We start from the raw sequence: 17,755 nt of genomic DNA, 5'->3' as shown, positions 1-17,755 counted from the left end.
TCTAACTCAACCTATACCTCACCACCGCAGGACAACACCGTCTTGGCTGACACAGAAGGTTTTAGCAGGCAATCTTACCTTTAAAAGAGCTAACTACTGCTAAAAGCATTAACGTTTTACTGCTGCCATGGGCTTATTTGATTACCAAACCTGGCTTTGGGCTTTGTGCCTCTGGATATCATGGTTTTGCAGAATGTAAAACGCATCACACGTTTTCAAGCACATAAGATGCTGTTAAGAAAGCAAACAAAGCACTCTGCATGCAAGCGGAGCTGCACTTGCATAGACAGGGAAGGCACAACTGTCATAGCAGTGTTCTCTCGTTGACATGGGAAATGGGTAGTCTCATGGTACCAGAAACACCAGAAAATGCAAAGGAACTCAATGGCAGGGACTCAGAGTGCTACTCAACACAATAAGACTGGCTGGAGTTAGCTGCAGCATTTCCAGTAGTAACAGAACACTTGGAGAGCAGGGCAGGCACAATGCTCCAGCTGGAAAAGAGAAAGGATAACTCCCGGTTTAAATTAACCCCTTTTCTTCTTAGTGCTGAAGACAAGAGTGGAAAAGCAACCAACACGCTTGTCCCAGCCACTTATCCATGGCTGGTACCTCCTTGTATAAGCAGGGAAAGAGGGGATGCAACCTCTGGCACAAAGGAGCGTACCAGCAGGACTGCTCCTCAAAATGAGCCTTCAGCAGCACTGAGAAGGACTGTAAAAAGCCTAAAACTAATGGTATGGAGCAGTTATAGAAGAGATAGTAAGTGCAAGAAGAAGAAAGAATTGTATTGTTTAATTGTTTCATAATTGTATTTTTATCCAAAAGCCACTGATTTAAGCAGCACCCCCCACATACAAGCCAGTGGCACAGAGAACTGGTTATCTCAGTGCACAAACTGCAGTTGTGTCCTGCTCACATCCAAGTGATACCCCTGATGCTGCAGAAGCCAGGGGAAGCTTAACAGGAAAAGCCAGGACCTCTCACATACACAGAGCCCAGCAAACCAGGCTAAGCCTGGGCTTAACCATAAACCAGCTTGTAGAAAAACCCTATCAAGGGATTATTTTTGCCTTGAGATTAGAATCCTTGCAGATTCTAATGCTAAAGAAGAGCCTCAAGGTAAGAGTCCAAAGAGAGATGTAACAGGCGATTAAATTCTTACATACACCTATACAATCACTACAGTCTCATGCTTGAACTGTTTAGAAAAGTATTTACATTCCAACAGGAACACATACATAAAGGATCCAGTTTCAACAGCAATTATTATCCAGCTGTGCCAGGACAAGGAACAGGTTTGAAACAGTCAATAGAACTTAGCACAGGCAATTATAAATAATCACCATTTATTAAAGGGGGATGATCTCTTATAAACCCATCACCCCAAGTGCAGATATAGACACAAGAGAGGAATTCACACACCTCCAACAGAAGAGCTCAGGTCTCCTTTGGAGCCATTTCAAAAGCTGCCTTCTGGAAATGCTTTGTCTACCAAACTTTGTTGTAAACCATCAGGGTTTAAAAACACAAACAAGAAGCAGCTCCACGCTTTGAAAACCTCTCCTGGATATAGGCCTGAATGCTTGCTATAACAGAACATGAGATTTCTCATGAGCCCTCACTTGGAGCACTGGGTGCAGTTCTGGTGTCCTCAACATACAGAGGACATGGAACTGTTGGAACAAGTCCAGAGGAGGCCACGAGGATGATCAGGGACTGGAGCACCTCCTGTATGGAGACAGGCTGAGAACATTGGGGCTGTTCAGCCTGGAGAAGAGAAGGCTGCGTGGAGACCTCAGAGCAGCTTCCAGTATCTGAAGGGGGCTACAGGGATGCTGGGGAGGGACTCTTCATTAGGGACTGTAGTGATAGGACAAGGGGTAACGGGTTAAAACTTAAACAGCAGAGGTTTAGACTGGATATAAGGAAGAAATTCTTTCCTGTGAGGGTGCTGAGGCACTGGAATGGGTTGCCCAGGGAGGTAGTGAATGTTCCATCCCTGGCAGTGTTCAAGACCAGGTTGGATGAAGCCTTGGGTGCCATGGTTTAGTGTGAGGTGTCCCTGCCCATGGCAGGGGGTTGGAACTGGATGATCTTAAGGTCCTTTCCAACCCTAACTATTCTATGATTCTACTCTCTGATTCAGGTGCTCAAGCAGTTCACACAAAACCAAGAGGAGACAGGCTGAGATCAGATGGCATTTTTAACTGGAGTAATACTAATACAGAAAAGCCTTCCATGCTCCTTTTGTATGACCTCCTGAAGCACACTTCAACTTCTGGACCAAACAGTTTAAGGAACTACTACTACTACTACAAGAAAGTCGGTTGGAAAGTGAAAGAGTGAGAGAAATGGGTTTATTTATGCAAAATTCTGTCTACAATATCTGTTTTGCTGTGAGTCTATTAGACTGAAATAGCACTACAAGTGATTTATAATAATGGCTCATTATTACAAATGAATGAGCTAAGAAACAAGCAGCGTACAAGCCTGCATCATAACACTGACAATAAACACAGGGGAAAACAAGTAATCATGTCAGCATCTGAATACCAAAGTGATGGCATTTTAGTTATTTCCAACACAGTATTATAATTGGACAGCTATTCTTGATGTTTCTTCTACCGGCCTGATCAGCAGTGCCTACACTTCCTAAACCAGCTTTTCACATCCCATTTACACAGGAGGAGTACTGCTCTGGAGTACCTTGAGTACAGCAGATGTATACCCATTAGAGCACACGATAAAGCATCAGTGAAACTCAACAAGGCAATCAGCTCCATTTCACTTCGAGTCTGTGTTCATTACCCAAGTTAGGATTCACTCCTGGTGCTTTCCTAAGCCTTGATGGGAACAGTCCTTTATACCACTGGGTTATCCTCCTCGTAGTAGCATGTAGTACAACCATACTGTACAGTTAATACTTGGGATCACCAGTTAGGGGCTGGACAGCTTGGCTTTCACTGGGGAGTGAAACTGAGCCCAAAGTGCATTTTTTGGTTTAAAAACCCTTCCTTCTGTTTTGTTTTCTTCCTCTGTTCATTCCCCAAAGGAATCCTTAGTAAGAAGTTTCACACTGATAAGAGATGGCTGGGTGCCTAGCCTCCTTCCCAAGGGACATCCATGCTTCCCAAAGCTGAGCGTGAGGAAGGGAAAGTCAGTGCTTCAGAATGTCAGGAAGAGAAACAAACAGGGATTCCTATTCCTTCACTATCTTTCCCCAAGTTACTGTCTCATAGCAGACCACTCCTGAACCTGTTCCATGTTAACTCACAACACCCCCATGGATCTTTTCTTCTTGGAAAAGGCTTTCATTGGGGAAGCTGTGTTGTTCTGTGAGGATGTTGGTACAGCATACAGCTCCCCAACTGGTACCACGTGTAACACTGGAATTCGAAGCTATTCCCACTGGCAGAAAGGCCCATTTTAAAGACATAAATCTTTTTTAAGAGCCTTCACTGGTAAAGAATAACCCCAAATTACCCAAATAAGCCCAAGAGACACATTTGGAAGCACTGAAAACCTGACAAGAAACCCCAACAAAACTGCCATAGTATTTCACCACAGAATCCTTTAAAAGGCAATGGTCCCATTGTTCTGCTAGTGACTCAGCAAACACATCCTGTCCCTTGGCAGACTAGTTAGCCCATTCATGTACTCTTATTCACAGTAACAGGATTAGCCAAGTGTCATCCTCCTCACCTTAAAGCTTGGGGTTTCTTGTTTGTTTTTCCCATCTTGTCTTTATTGGAATGCCAGCAAAATAAATCAGTTTTCAAGAATAAAGCTTCTTTTCATTAAGCTGTCACCAGTGAGCATAAGAGCAGACACTGTCCACACTGCATTCTGCATCTGCAGTCATTCTAGTGGGCTTAAGACCACAAAGCAAGGTTACCATTATAGCAGCATCCCTTACCACATCCCAGGATGTTCCAATGCCTGAATTTAGCAGGAAGCTGGAAACAAGTGTTTTGCCTGTCTTCTCCCAAATGCAGTCTAGTGGTTCTCCTACCTGCTGCACTGCAAAGGCACTTCAGCAGCAGACCAGTAATTCAGTCATTTGGGAACTATCTCATCTCAATTTTACTCAGAAGGACAGACATTGTATCTTCAAAATACATGAATGCACATCTTGGAGGGATCTGCTAGCGATACCAGCTTCCTCCTATAGAAACAGAATCCAGTTGCATGTGCCTCCTAGTTACAGCAATAGTTATAAGGGGTGATAGTTTCATGGCTTTATTTGCAAGCATTAAGACTGGATAATGAAGTAAAAACTAAGCAAGAGCTTTCCAAAGTCTACTTAAAGGTAGGCTATGTGAAAAAGCAAGCCTACCTCACTGTGGTCCAGGTCTGTGCTACTGCAGACATTCACACACAGGCTTCAAACACACCAAACCAGAAAACCCCCTTCTCTTTAGCAAACAACCCAAGAATACCGTTATCACTGAGATGAGCATCACTATTTATGGAATAAGTGATTTGTTAGTATGACATCCTCTAAACCATGGAATGACTCCACATAACACTGAAATTTGCCCACGAACCGGTGAGAGACTTCTGCAATTCAATGCTGCTGGGGGATAACTGACTGTCCACCAGCCTGGAGATTAAGCCATCAAAATGTATTAGTTCATAACTACTATCCATCATCTGCTCGGGCTGCTGCCATCATTTCTTTATTAGGCTTCGGAAGACTCAGACTGTTACTTCCATCATAAACTGACAGAGTACAGCGGGCAATTAGTGAACTAGGCACTAATGGCAATCAGATTACTGAAAACCAAATAAGGGAATTAAAACCCTAATTGGCAGCTGAATACAGGCGCTTATCCTGCTCCATCTCAGCAACACAGAACAAACACACGCAAAGGAAAACAGATAGAGATGGGGAAAAAGGATGAGATTTCCAGGAAAAAATACATTTCAGCTTTCAGAGGAGGGCAGCAAACCATGCTCCTTCCAACACAGCAGGCGTCTGCTCCAATGAGGCATCTCAGCCAACAGCTCCTTTACCTTCCTGTCTATACAAGGAACTTCTGCATAGGTATTCCACAAAAATGGATTATGTATATAGTCCTCAAAGGCAGAAAGCTAGATGTCCTTACCAGTAACTATCTTTACCATCAATCAATCTCCTCCACTTCTGACCAGATCTGTGGCTATGTAATCGTTATAATCACAGTCATGAGAAGAACACATAACCATCAGCTGCTGGTGTTGTTGCCAAGCTTATTCAACAAGCGCACAGACATGAAATCAGAAATCACCCACATAAGAACTCCATCCTTTTTTCCCTTCTTTTCATTGTACAACCCAGCAACACAGTAAACTGCATCCAGCATAATGCATGGCTGTTGGGATCTCCTGCTCACATGACAGACAGCTGTCCATACAAAAGGGCAGGGAGCCAACGTGTAAAGAGCCTTTGACAGCAAACACATTGCCAAAGGCATTTCATTTTGTGCTGTTTCCATTACTTCTATTTTCTAAGCAATTGCCAAATATGAAATTTATTGAAAATACCACTAATCCAAGCAAAAAAATCTATATAAATAGATGGAGAGCTCAGGACACAACATCTTCCAGGCACACTGACCGAACACACAATTCCATGGAGCTATTGAATCTGAACAGAGGCCCCAAAGGGACCCAGGGAGACTGATAGGAGCTGCTTATATGAAGTTCAAAAGCACAAGGTCTTCTAGATTCCACTGCAAACCCTTTTGGTTCAGATGCAATCAGAGCTGTTCTGGCATTCCCTCCTTAGGGGATACCAAAACTAATGCCAAGAGATCTGGAACTGGCATATTTTGAATGACAGTAGGTTTTATATAACATGTTTATCATAAACTGACTGTCCAAATACCTACAGAACCAGTTAATTTTAAAAGTGCAGTCCTATAGAATGAATAAATCAGTTTTCAGTCATTTCAAACAGGGGCAAGAAACTGAAACAAGCTACAAAATACGAGCAAATGTTGAAAACCCAGGAAGTCAGAAGGGTTGGTTTAACAAAGCGGCGTTCACACAAGGGTCACAACTTACATAAAGCAAAGGTCCAGCATGAAAAATGGCCACAGACAACTGATGCATGCGTGGAAACGGCCAGGAAAGAAGCACAAAACAAGGAGAGTTTAAACTGGGACTGCAGTCAATTGTCTAATTTAACTTCCTGCCCTTATGTCAGGCTGGTTTTAAGGAAGATCCCTTGCTTGTACATTACACCTAAGGATGCAGTAAGTCTCCTAACTTCCATGTGCTTTACTTCACACGCTGCTGTTGCCAGGATAACACAATACCAGCTCCCCTCCGTATCTTTTACCTTCTCTGACGCAGCTGTAAGGCTATTTGAAAGTCTGTTTTCCAGTTTTACAGTGCTTAACAGCAACAGCACCTTGAGCTATTGGCCCCCAGATAAGGTCAAAACCGAAGCCTCTGAATCCCAGCAGCACTGGTACATTGCACCATCATCTGCCAGTCCCATTCAAAGCATCAGGCACAGGTAATAAATTATACATCCCAGGGGAACATTTAACTATGCATCAGAAATACTCAGACCACTTCCCTGCCTCCTTTACTATGATCTCGAGTCAATGCAAATCTAGCAAACGCATTCCCATGGCACAGAATTTGCTCATAATACAGAACCACAGAATGGGTCAGGATGGAAGGGACCTTAAATATCACACACAACTGAACGCCTCAGTCTGCTGTCATTCTTGAGGCAAGTCAAAGACTCAGCTATTACTGCAGTTGCTGAGTACTGAAGTGAACAGAAATGATTTCATTTTCCACATGTTGAAATTGTGCCTTTTAATCAATAGAATGTTTTATTACGAAGGGCAGTATTTCACTGTCTTATCTGGTGACCTGCTCATACACCCATGCAATTTCATTACAGACGCCTTTGAAGTGCCTGACAACAGCAATAAAGATGTGACACAAGCGTATGTTATTAAATAGACACAAACAGGAATAAGGGCCAAAAGAATCCACATTTTGACTGTCATTGCCCGCACATGGAACGCACCTGTAACACAGAAAAGAGTTCACAGCAATTCTTTGAACATACAGCTCTATAAGCAATGATCTGTAGAGGAAAAATCATCATCAGCCAATTAGGTTATCCCCCCCAAAACCCCTGAGGAGCAATGTGCACATCAAAGGAATGTGGGCTTCGCAAGAGGTGGGTGCTTGCCGCATCTTCCTCCCGCAATGCGGAAATGATCACAGCCAAAGGAGGAGTGGGCAGCGTGTCTGTGGGAGCCACAGCCCCACCACCATGGCTGTGTGGTTACCAGCAGCATAACCACAGCATCCAGATTTGCCTCTCAATCTGCTCTTTTTGACAAGTCCTTTCCTGTTAACACAAAGCCCTTCATAGAGAGGTGTGAATTTGTGCAGTCACGGGGCACATCGTGCTATGTCAGTAAATACCTGGCTAATTTATGAGGTTAAAGGCATAGTAAGAGCTATTAAAGCTAGAAACCAATTTATTCTCATGGAAGAACTGTCGACACATTACAGTCCAGGATCTTACATGCCTCCCCAGCACTCAGCCACCAGCTTCACCCACTGACATTAACCCAGACCAAGTACCACCACCCACCCTCACTGATGCTGCTGTATGGCTGCCCTCAAACCCTGGCAACAACTTCCTCATCCTCCTTTCTCTTCTGCCAGGCAGGTGGCAGAGGGGAGCAATTCTGCAACAGCAAAATGGGGAGACGCAGACCATTTGCAGTTCCTGTAACCACCGATTTGAGGAGACCAAGAGCGATTGCAGAGGAGCCGTCACTTGGTCCCGATCCTCCATACCAAGGCAGGGATCACATTTGCACACATCAGGTTCTCTTAATCAGAAAACAAATGATGCTATAAGGCCGTCTATAGGTTTATATCTGTATGCTCATTTGATTCAGCATCATTATACACCATCTATAAATTTACTTTATCATTTACTTAAAGTCCTCCTTCCCTTTGCGTTCCTCCTACTCGTGATGCCCCATAACCCGATTTCACATTACAAGCAGTACTACTGCTGTTCATCCTCCATTATGCCCCCCCACCACTCCCTTATCTTAGCCTGTGGTTTTGAGATGGTTACTTCAAGAAGCAGGTCATTCAAGGACTCCTTCCAAAGCTTGTCATTTCCATGAGTACACAGATTAAACAATAGGTACATTATCCATCACCAATAATTAATTGTCTTTAGGATCTAACAGGATTCTTACGCTGCTTGCCACAGTCCCTGTCACTAGAGACCACTTCATTTCACTGCTCAGATGCAGAGCAGATTGCAGTGCTGTAGTGGAAAAGCATAGAGGTACATAAAGCTTCTAAGTACAATGCGTTTTCCATATAGACTTGTTTTCCGTGAATGAAAGCTTCCCCAAAAAACCATACCCAAATCAAACACGGTTTCATTATCGTTTTCCTCATGGTAGTATATGTAATGAAATACAGTACTTAAAGATGCCTTAACTTACTCGTTATGCTTCCCTTTCAGATCTAAATGTTCACAATTTTCCTGGTTTTTGGTGGTAGAAGAAAGCTCTGATTCTTCTTAAAGGAAGAAACCCCAGAAGCTTGATAGTCAGACCTCCTCCCTTTACATTTCATGCTTTATAAAATACACAAATTATAAAGCTATCAGACATTTCCTGGGCTTACATTAAAATCTGTGGTGAGCCTTCAGAGTGGAGCAATTTATTTGATGTGTTCCTCCTAAAGCTTTTATGGCACCATACACATCTCTGACTCCGTGACAAATACTTTGTAATACATTAAGCAAACTCAAGCTATTTTAAATGTTATGCCAGTGGCAATGTATTTAGAAACAGAACAGTCACACAAAAATGGGAAAGCCTTAAAGTTCAGTTTGAACCCCTGCTATGAGGGTTTACTTCTGTGCTGCTGAAGGCACAGCATTTCCAGTTGAGTTCAATGGCACAAACACCCCAAAAGCATGAAGCACACTGTGCTATACCTATTCCACATGAGAGCAGATTCCCTAGGAAAACAGGCGTTTCCTGGGGAGTTTGCCATCATAGTAAAACTTCCCATTGAATTCAACATTATTTAGCACAGAGCATTTAACTATAAGGATTGAACCGTATTTATAATGTGCTTCCAATCACTGCAGTTAACTGCATTAGCTCCATTCGACTGAATGGCCCCGCTATCCCCCTTTACTCAGGACCACATTGTGATGACTTCCTTCGCAGTAAATAAACTATCCCACCATGAGAAGCCCTGCAAGTCACCAAAGCTTACAAAATGCTTTCTGTATTGAAGGCGCAGGTAAACTTCAACTCACCAGGCAATAGAAATACAACTGCTGCAACAGGGTTAAGGACAACATTATCAGCTGTTCAGGCATGCTTTTGATGATGGAATTCAATTCCTAGAGCATAAAACTGGCTCGGATGGTTTTATGAATCCAGTAAAGTGTGGCTCTTAAAACGGGGATGAAACAGAAGCTTCGTTTAAACTTGATTTTTATGTGTTAGCACAGATTAAAAACAGAAGGCAAAGCTTTGCTAAATAAAAGCCAAAGCATTCAACAGTGAAGGAAGGGGGATGTTCAAGCAGGTCCTGTTTAACTGCTTATTAGTTTTTAATACCATCCTACTGACCATTGAAGTTTTCCTTTGACTCAAAATCCTGAAGGCATTTCATCAGCTGGAAGATGCTCCTAAGCTTCTATACCTCTAACACAAGCACTGTATAAACACCTCATAAATAAATCATATTATTGCTCAAGACTAAATGAGAAATACACTAAAAAGCATTAAGTTACAAGGATACTTCACACAGGACTTGGCTTTCTCATGGTATTCTTCTTGTTAACTGTGAGTCTTGGCCTGAAAGCTCAACAGCAAACCTCTGATTTGGAGAAATCAGCCTAAAATGTCCCAGTTTCTCTAGGGCAGTATTTCCTTTCACTTATGAAAACGCACTTCTCACCTTACACGCTTCAACATACGCTATGTGAACGTGTCCGCCCCAAAAACAGCCTTATGGGGTTACTGCCTCCATGTATTGCCAGAGACTAGAAAACACTAAACCCGCTTCAGAAAGTGGATATCCAAATCAGCCATTTCACATTCCCAGCTGTCACAGCCCAACTACGCCTTCTGCATTTCAGCTAAGTCATGCTGTATGATATTATCGCTCTCACACTGCATAGCTTCTTCAGCATTAGCAGGAAAACCTGTGGGCTCTCTAGGACTGGCTATTTTCACCACGTTCATCACAGCAGTTACCTCATCTCAACAGCCCTTATGTGCTCACTGCTGTAAAATAGGTTGTTTTGTTTACCCCTTGATTCTCTGTATTTCTCCTCATATTTAGACCAGTTCTTCCTCTGAGTAACAGGGAATTTAGGTGTAAGAGGGGAGGGGGGAAAAAGTGACGTAATGTTTTCATATACCAGTTTATTACCTGTTTAGGAGTCTAGAACAATCTAACATGGGTTAAGAATCTCACCATAGATTAAAACCCAATATATTTGCATGAAAGGAGACATCTTCAGTAACCCCTTTTTCCAAGGAATCATAAATAAGCGTATTGAGGATGGATTGCCTGGAAGTCACCAACAGTGAAAAGGGAAGCAGCAGTAAACACTGGTAACGTTATTTACAGGTAGAAGACAGCAACTGTGGTAGGATGTTATAGAAGTACATACGCTACACCTTAAGTATTAATATAGGTAATTCATGTTTTCTTATAAATGAAGATACGCTAAGGAAAAACAAAAGACCTCTATACAGGGAGCATTCTTACACAGGGCCATCAGCAATGCATCATCATGTTTAGCTCCTGTAAAGCACCCATATGAGCTAACATCAAGTTTCAACCACCTAAGAAAACGATGGGCAGTTTAGCTCTTAGGTCCTGTAATTAAGTGGTTTGGATATTCACTGGCAAATGAGGACTTACTTGTCAAGAACACAACATAGATGTTATTTATAAAACAAAGAGTCTTCTTCAAAGCAGGAAGTATTGTAGGTTTATAGTGTAATGTTTGGTTTATTTCCTAACCAACTGTGTGTGCATGCACACTGATACACCCACACAAACCAGGGTAGCCATTGTTCTGATCTGGGTTTAAATCGCCTTCTTAAACAGAGCCCAAGATGTAACCTTTCAACCATTAAAAACACATATAATTTATTTAGATCTACATGTTTCCAAAAGTCATCATTTCATGTATGAGGTGGGAAAACCAGAAAACAAAGCCAAACCCAACAATTAATCAGGGGTGACCCGTGTAAGGCTGGAGACTGGAATAGATCCCATTTTGATGGCTGTCAAAAACTAGATGCATGACCTCACATGGTTTGCATAATATACCTGCAACTCCATTTACTCAGCCTTAAAATGGGGAAAATCCTACTTACCTGCGTTGCAGTTTGCCATCAAAAGAGAACGCGCCCTAGAAATGCATGTTACCAAACAGACACAGAAATGTTCATACCCAGCACTTTTAAGTCTGCAGAACCAAGTGCTCTCCATCGGGTCACACAGAGTCTTTCCCATGTATTTATTACTTGTTTGATGACTGTTTCAATCTTCTAGATGAATAAAAAGTGACCCATTTGCTTGACTTACTACCTGCTGAGTGTATTAATGCAGAACTTCAGAGCTAATAAATGAACGAGCAGGGGACAAACTGATTTTGCAGGTTTATTGCACAGTAATTACATTCCTTCCCAAGTAGCCAATGGTTAATTATATTCCTTTAAAATAGATTCCTTAATACCAATAGCATTTCCTTTAAATAATCACGGAAGTTACAAATTCTCTTTACAAGCGAGTGAATAAATGGAGCTGGGAGCACTCACTGGATCAAGCCACTCATTTGTGAGTAGTACCTCTAAGCAAGGATTTGCCAGTCTGCCAAAACCCTTTTCCTACTCTGAAATTAACACCATCAGAACCGATAATACCACTCAATGCAAGTTACAGATGCGGCACGATACAAGCAGAAGGGTGTATCGTCAGCTGGTGTAAATCTACACTGTTCTTAAAGCCAATGGAACTACATCCATTTACAGCTGCTGAAGATTTGTCCCTGCATCTGTCTTTAGCACTGATAAAAGGATCGAACCAAAGCCTGGATGCACTTCCAAATGTAACGCTCCCACTGATGGCAGCAAGAGCGATGCCTATGAGAGGGAACATAGACTGTAAGTAAGCCATCCTAGAATCAGTGCACTTCTCCCCGTTTCAACCAAGTTTAAAGTTAGTTGTTAAATTCATAACCAAAGAAGATGTTAGGAAGAGTGCAGCAGATCCTAAAACTGTCTGGGTTTCTTTTATGTACTCCCAGAAATTCCGCTTAACAGCAGAGATTTATCAAGCCAAGTCCAGTTTACTGTAATCATGCCAACAACCCCAGTAAAGCCCAAGGGGAACAGCAACACCACCAGGTTTTGGCACACAGCTTTGCTCCAGCAGGATGAAGTTTCCAACTGACTGTTGCACCGTTCTCTCTCCGAGACCTACCATTGCACCCATGTTAAAACCATCACTGCGTTCCCTCTACCATCCCAATGCAATGTTTCCTTCATGGGTGCGATGCAGCGCAACACTTGCCTAAGCAACCTTCACTTGGACACTTAGCCCTGGGGCAATCAAAGAGCAAATAGAAACAATTGCTTGAGAAAGGGCTTTGCAGGATGAGTACTCAGCCATTCCTTAGACCTGCATCATGTAAAACTGCAGGCAACACAGAAAACACAGCTGTTTTATATAAGACATCTTTAATCAAGGCAATATGATTCTATATGTTTCTTAGCACATGCTACTTGCAAATAGCTCACAAATGTATTTCTGACTGCAGATACACGGCACTAAGCAAGGCAGACTTCCAAAAGTACCTTCAAGCATCGTGCATAACGGTGTACACTGTATTCATCTAGAGGTATTTCCCTTTACACGTATATTGCAAGAGGTTTAGAGCTGCTGGCACTCTGCGAGCCTGACATGCAACAAGGATTCTTAATATCAACTGAAATAACTTTTAACTGCGAGGAATAAAAACTCCAAACTCCTGCTTCAGGAGGCTACTGATAAGAACATAAATACTTCATCATTGAAACCAGTTAGTAGCAGAACAAATTCAGTATTAAGACGCTTCTTAGCGCTACTACTCCATTGAAGACACACCAACATTAAAAACCAAAAGGAACAAAAATGGCATATTCTCCTTTGACTTCAGCATACCCACACACAATTAAGGTTTATCAACGGCACAAAACCAGCTCCTGTCTGCAGTGTTTCATCCAACTTTTGATATCATTTCTCATATCATCTTAGATAGCACCAAACGCTCTAACCCCAGTGAATCAAGCACCCTCCTGCACACCTGCATTTTATTTCATTAATGGAATAGAAACATTTCAGGGATTGCCATTTTTACCTTTGCATCTCTCCTTTTCCAGTATCCATAACCAATCACCGCTCTGCTCTTCCATTATGCTCCGTATATTGCAGAGTGAGAAGCATCTTCATTAAATAGCATTAAAACCAGCACACACCCGCTCTCCCCACCGGAGCATGCTCCAGCAGTGCTGATCCCACAGCTCTCAAGGTAACCATGCCCAAGTGGGAGCTGAGAGGCAAAGGCACTGCGAGATAACCAACGTGCAAGCCTAACTGTGCACATAAACTTGCCTCGATCCGTGACGAAGACTGCTAGAACAAAAACCAGCGTGCAGTTAAATTATGCGACCGAAGAGTTGCAGGTCAGTTTACAGTCATTTGGGTTGCCTTTTTTTCCCCTCCCCATCACCCTCAGCTTCAATTTGTACTTGCCTATAATCTACATATGCCAGTTACAAGAGTGCATGCATCTACCTCAGCGCAAGGGTAGAGAAGTCAAAGAGAGGATGAGCAAATGGTAGAGAAGTCAAAGAGGGGATGAGCAAACACTTGTGCTGCTCCTGAACGCCTTTATGTGTGTGTTCCCCCCCACCCCCCTCCCGGCACATTCACAGCAATGAATTCAAGCAAACCCGCACACACCTGGAAGCGCAGGGATGGGAGAGCGGAGCCGCAAACGCACACCTAGCACGGGAAATAAGGCACCCGAAACGGGAGTGTGTCTCCCCCAGCAGCCAAAACGGTGAATGAATGCCCCAAAACCAGTTAATTACAAAGGAAAAAGGCACCAATTAAACAAGGCTGCGCAATGGCTGCTCTGGATGAGTTGGTCTGATCTACAAGAGCTCTCGGTGAAAGGCACAGACATAGAATGATGCTAAACAGAGCAACATGAACTATTTTCCTTCACGAAAGCAAGCTGCTAGGATACCCAACAATAACTCCCGTGCTGTGCTCCTCCTTCACTGCATGCAAACCCGAGAGATGCTGAGGAAGCATCAACTACATCCGCCACCCGTAAGAACAATGCCAGGCAAACAAGCCCGGGCTTTCCCCCACCCAGCTTAAAGCGGAGCCCTCGATGTCGTTCACAAACCAGCGAGTGCAAGTTGCGCTCTGTGGGGCTGGTTTTGCCCCACACTTCCATGCATTGTAACCCAAGGGACCGCTGGGAGGAGGGATATGTGTTCCCCCCCCCCCAGCCACAGCCCCGGGGCACCGACCGCATCACCTCACCCCGTCGGGGTGCAAAGCGGCCGCGCAGGGTCCCTCCGCTCGCCCTACCTGCGTTCCGCCACCCCAGCGCTCCGAGGCTCCGGCTCCAGCACCGCTCTCATCCTGCCCCACCGCACTCTCCCCTTCCCTTCCCTTCCCTGCCCCCTCTGGTAAATACCACATCTCGGCGCCGGGCTGCTGCAGCTGCTATAAATAATTGCACATCGCCCGTCCCAGGCGCACGCCCCAGCGCTCCATGCACGGCTCCTCGCTCCCATTCCCGTTCCCATTCCCACCGCTCCACATGCTCACAAGCCGCCCTGACCTCCGAAATCAAAAGCTCGCAGGAGGGAAGGGTGGTGGGGGAACGATCCCAACGACATGACAGAAAGCACATGCTGGAAAGGGGGGGGGGAAATACAAAGTAATACAAATAACCGCAACAACAAAGAGCATCACGCCACACAGATCCTGGTTTATGGCTTTTTCTTGCGATTTTTTGGCTTTTTTTGGGTCTTTTGTTGGGGTTTTTTGGGTTTTTTTTTTACCTTTCCTGCAAACGCGATCTGCCCGCAGCGCCTCGGGTTAATGTTTGTTAGTTTGGTATTTGGGGGCTGGCCGGTTAGTTTATTTTGCTGCTGTTACAGTACAGTGCCTGGCTTCCTGTAAGACATCGTCTCTTCCTCCTCCGCCTCCTCCGCGGGAGGGCATCCGCCGCCTCTCCGCTGCTCTGCCCCCGGCCTCCGTCCTTTATGCACCGCTCTCTGCCTCCGGCTCTCTCCCTTCTCCCTTCCCCTTCTCCCCGCCCACGTTGCGTGCTGCGCATCGGACCGCGGAGCCGGCCCCGCGGCCATTGCGCGCACCCGACGCCTCCCCTCCATCCTCCCCGTTACCACCCGCAGCCCCATACAGCTGTACGGGGTGCGGATGTCTGTCGGTCTGTCTGCCTGTCCCTGCGTGTGTTGTGTGGCTTCCTCCTCGCATCCTCCCCGTCAGCCCAACAGCACAGACAAAGCACCCGGGAGCAGCGCTAATAAGGAGGAAGCTCGTTTATCTCCTCAGATCCCTTGTTATCTGCTCCCACCCACTCCATGTCGCTGGCCCGCAATCCCATAAGGAAAAGGAGGAAGGAAAACGGGCCCTTAGCTCCAGCTTTAGTGGAGGGCTGAGGAGGGTGGGTTTGATTATTGTTGCTGGTGAGACCTGACAGCATCCGCACTGATGGGCTGAGCTGCTGAAAGGGGGGGGGGGGGGAAGCCACCAACAAAAAAGGCCTGCAGCAGATTTGGGGTATAGGAGATGAGCCACTTAAAACGGGGCACATGATCCCTTTCCCCTGCCCTCCCCCTTCCCAGCACATCTCTATCCAGGATCTGCCCTGATGATACTTATCCATCAGCCTCACTGCACACCATCAAGGCAGACAGAAGCAGACAATGCACATAAAACCCCTGCTATCCATTTAAAACCTGAGCCTTGCTTTACCCATTGAATACGTCCTGGTGTTCGTTTTGCACCCAGCCAAGAAAAGGGCATTTACCTCTTTTCTAGGTGGCTATTAATATGCAGTAAAATTATAGCTGTACAGCACCAAATGTAATTGCCATAGATCACTTAGAGCAGATCCTGCCATTCAGCTGCTGGAAATGCATGCTCTGTGCATAACCACGCATCTGGTACAATGCCCTCTACTACAATAACCTGAGAGGAGACAGAAGCATCTGGTACCTGCTGCAATTAGTAATCCTATAGATGAAAAGTAAACAGTCAATAAGTAAAAAGCAGCAAGGTCCTAGGAAATGCAGTCGTTGTTTCTGTCTGCAGATACAAACAACCCAACTCCCACAGACAGACACTTCTGATTTAAAACACACGGCTGAAAACACGCTCCTTTTGTTATGTACTTCCAGAAAGTCCTTGGTACAGAAGACAGTTTGCCACAATTAACCAGGGTAGAAGAACTCATGTGCCAGCCAAACACAGACAAATAGATGGGAGGCTGGAGGGAACCACATTTGCTTTAGTGGGAATTCTCCTGGAATCCCTCTGTCCCCTCAGAAGCAAACCCTTGCTTCTACCAGGGACTGCTGAATGGAATCTGACTGGCAGGATACAGTGAGCAATGAACCAGAACTGGGTGTGCATCAGCAGGCTACTGGGATCAGTGGCATTCATGCACCTCCTGATGAGGCTTTCCCTAGCATGGTCCTGTGTGGCTCCAGCTGCTTTTAATTTCATATCCCCACCTTGTGTGCTACAAATGGCATCTGAAAGCACAAAAAACCTGGCAGAAAGGCTCTAAATGGCATTAGTATTCTACAGCACATGGGGGAAAGATCAGCTCTTAGATTCCAAAGGGTTTCTTTCAGCCATCTCCACTGTGGACCAGAGCTGATATCCCCAAATGACTATCTTGAACATGCACTGGAATGCAGAGGACCTCTCCTGGCTGCTGCACATCATCCCCCTCCCTCCCAAGCAAGGTACCCAGTTAATGACAGGATCAGGATGATCAAGCCCTACTCACTTATGCCTTCCATAGACAGCCTGCAAAGAGGAAAGGGAGTGAGAGGAGTGAACAGCACCTTACCCCAGTCACTGGATGCGATGACCATGTAAATCAGCCCCGTGTCCGCAGCCTGTCTCCCACCACTGGGATACTGGGGTGTCTTCAGTGCCAAAGCTGTGTGTCAGATCTGTAAAGAGATAAAAAGGCATCAAGCTGCAGTCCTGGCAGTTCACTCTCTCCTATGGGGCAGGATGTGCTTGGGGCAAGTTAAATGCTAAAAGGTATCAGAGATAGCAGCATCAAAGGAAATACTCAGGAAAACCAACCCAAATCTCACCCTAGTATTATGCAAGCTATAGTATTTGCACTAAGAATGGCAAGCAGCATCAAACACAGCATGTGCAAAGAGGTGAAATTGCCTCCCTTTGTTGAGATGGCACCTCAGACCTTCTCAGTCAGCTACAAACCTAAGGGAACATGGATTCTACATCCCCTCTTCAGGGTTTTTCATTGCACAAAGAAAGATCACAATCACTGCACAATCATAATAGTCAAGAGGTGGGGAGCCATGGCAATGCTTTGCAGCTGCATGTGTGATTTGTAAGCATGCAGAAGGGTAACTGTCCATTACAG

General features: G+C 44.7%; 1 protein-coding gene across 1 annotated transcript in view; it reads right to left on the bottom strand.

The window, feature by feature from the left end:
• The window catches only part of ARPP21 (cAMP regulated phosphoprotein 21), a 118,167-nt gene extending 104,445 nt beyond the window's left edge, over positions 1–13,722 (bottom strand). The window contains exon 1 of the mRNA XM_034066498.1: positions 13,436–13,722. The gene's annotated coding sequence lies outside the window, so the exon portion shown is untranslated. The remainder of the gene's footprint in view (positions 1–13,435) is intronic.
• Positions 13,723–17,755: the final 4,033 nt, after the last annotated feature.

The sequence above is a fragment of the Melopsittacus undulatus genome, chromosome 1, assembly GCF_012275295.1.
Source record: "Melopsittacus undulatus isolate bMelUnd1 chromosome 1, bMelUnd1.mat.Z, whole genome shotgun sequence".
NCBI lineage: Eukaryota > Metazoa > Chordata > Aves > Psittaciformes > Psittaculidae > Melopsittacus > Melopsittacus undulatus.
This window is presented reverse-complemented; position numbering and strand designations above follow the sequence as displayed.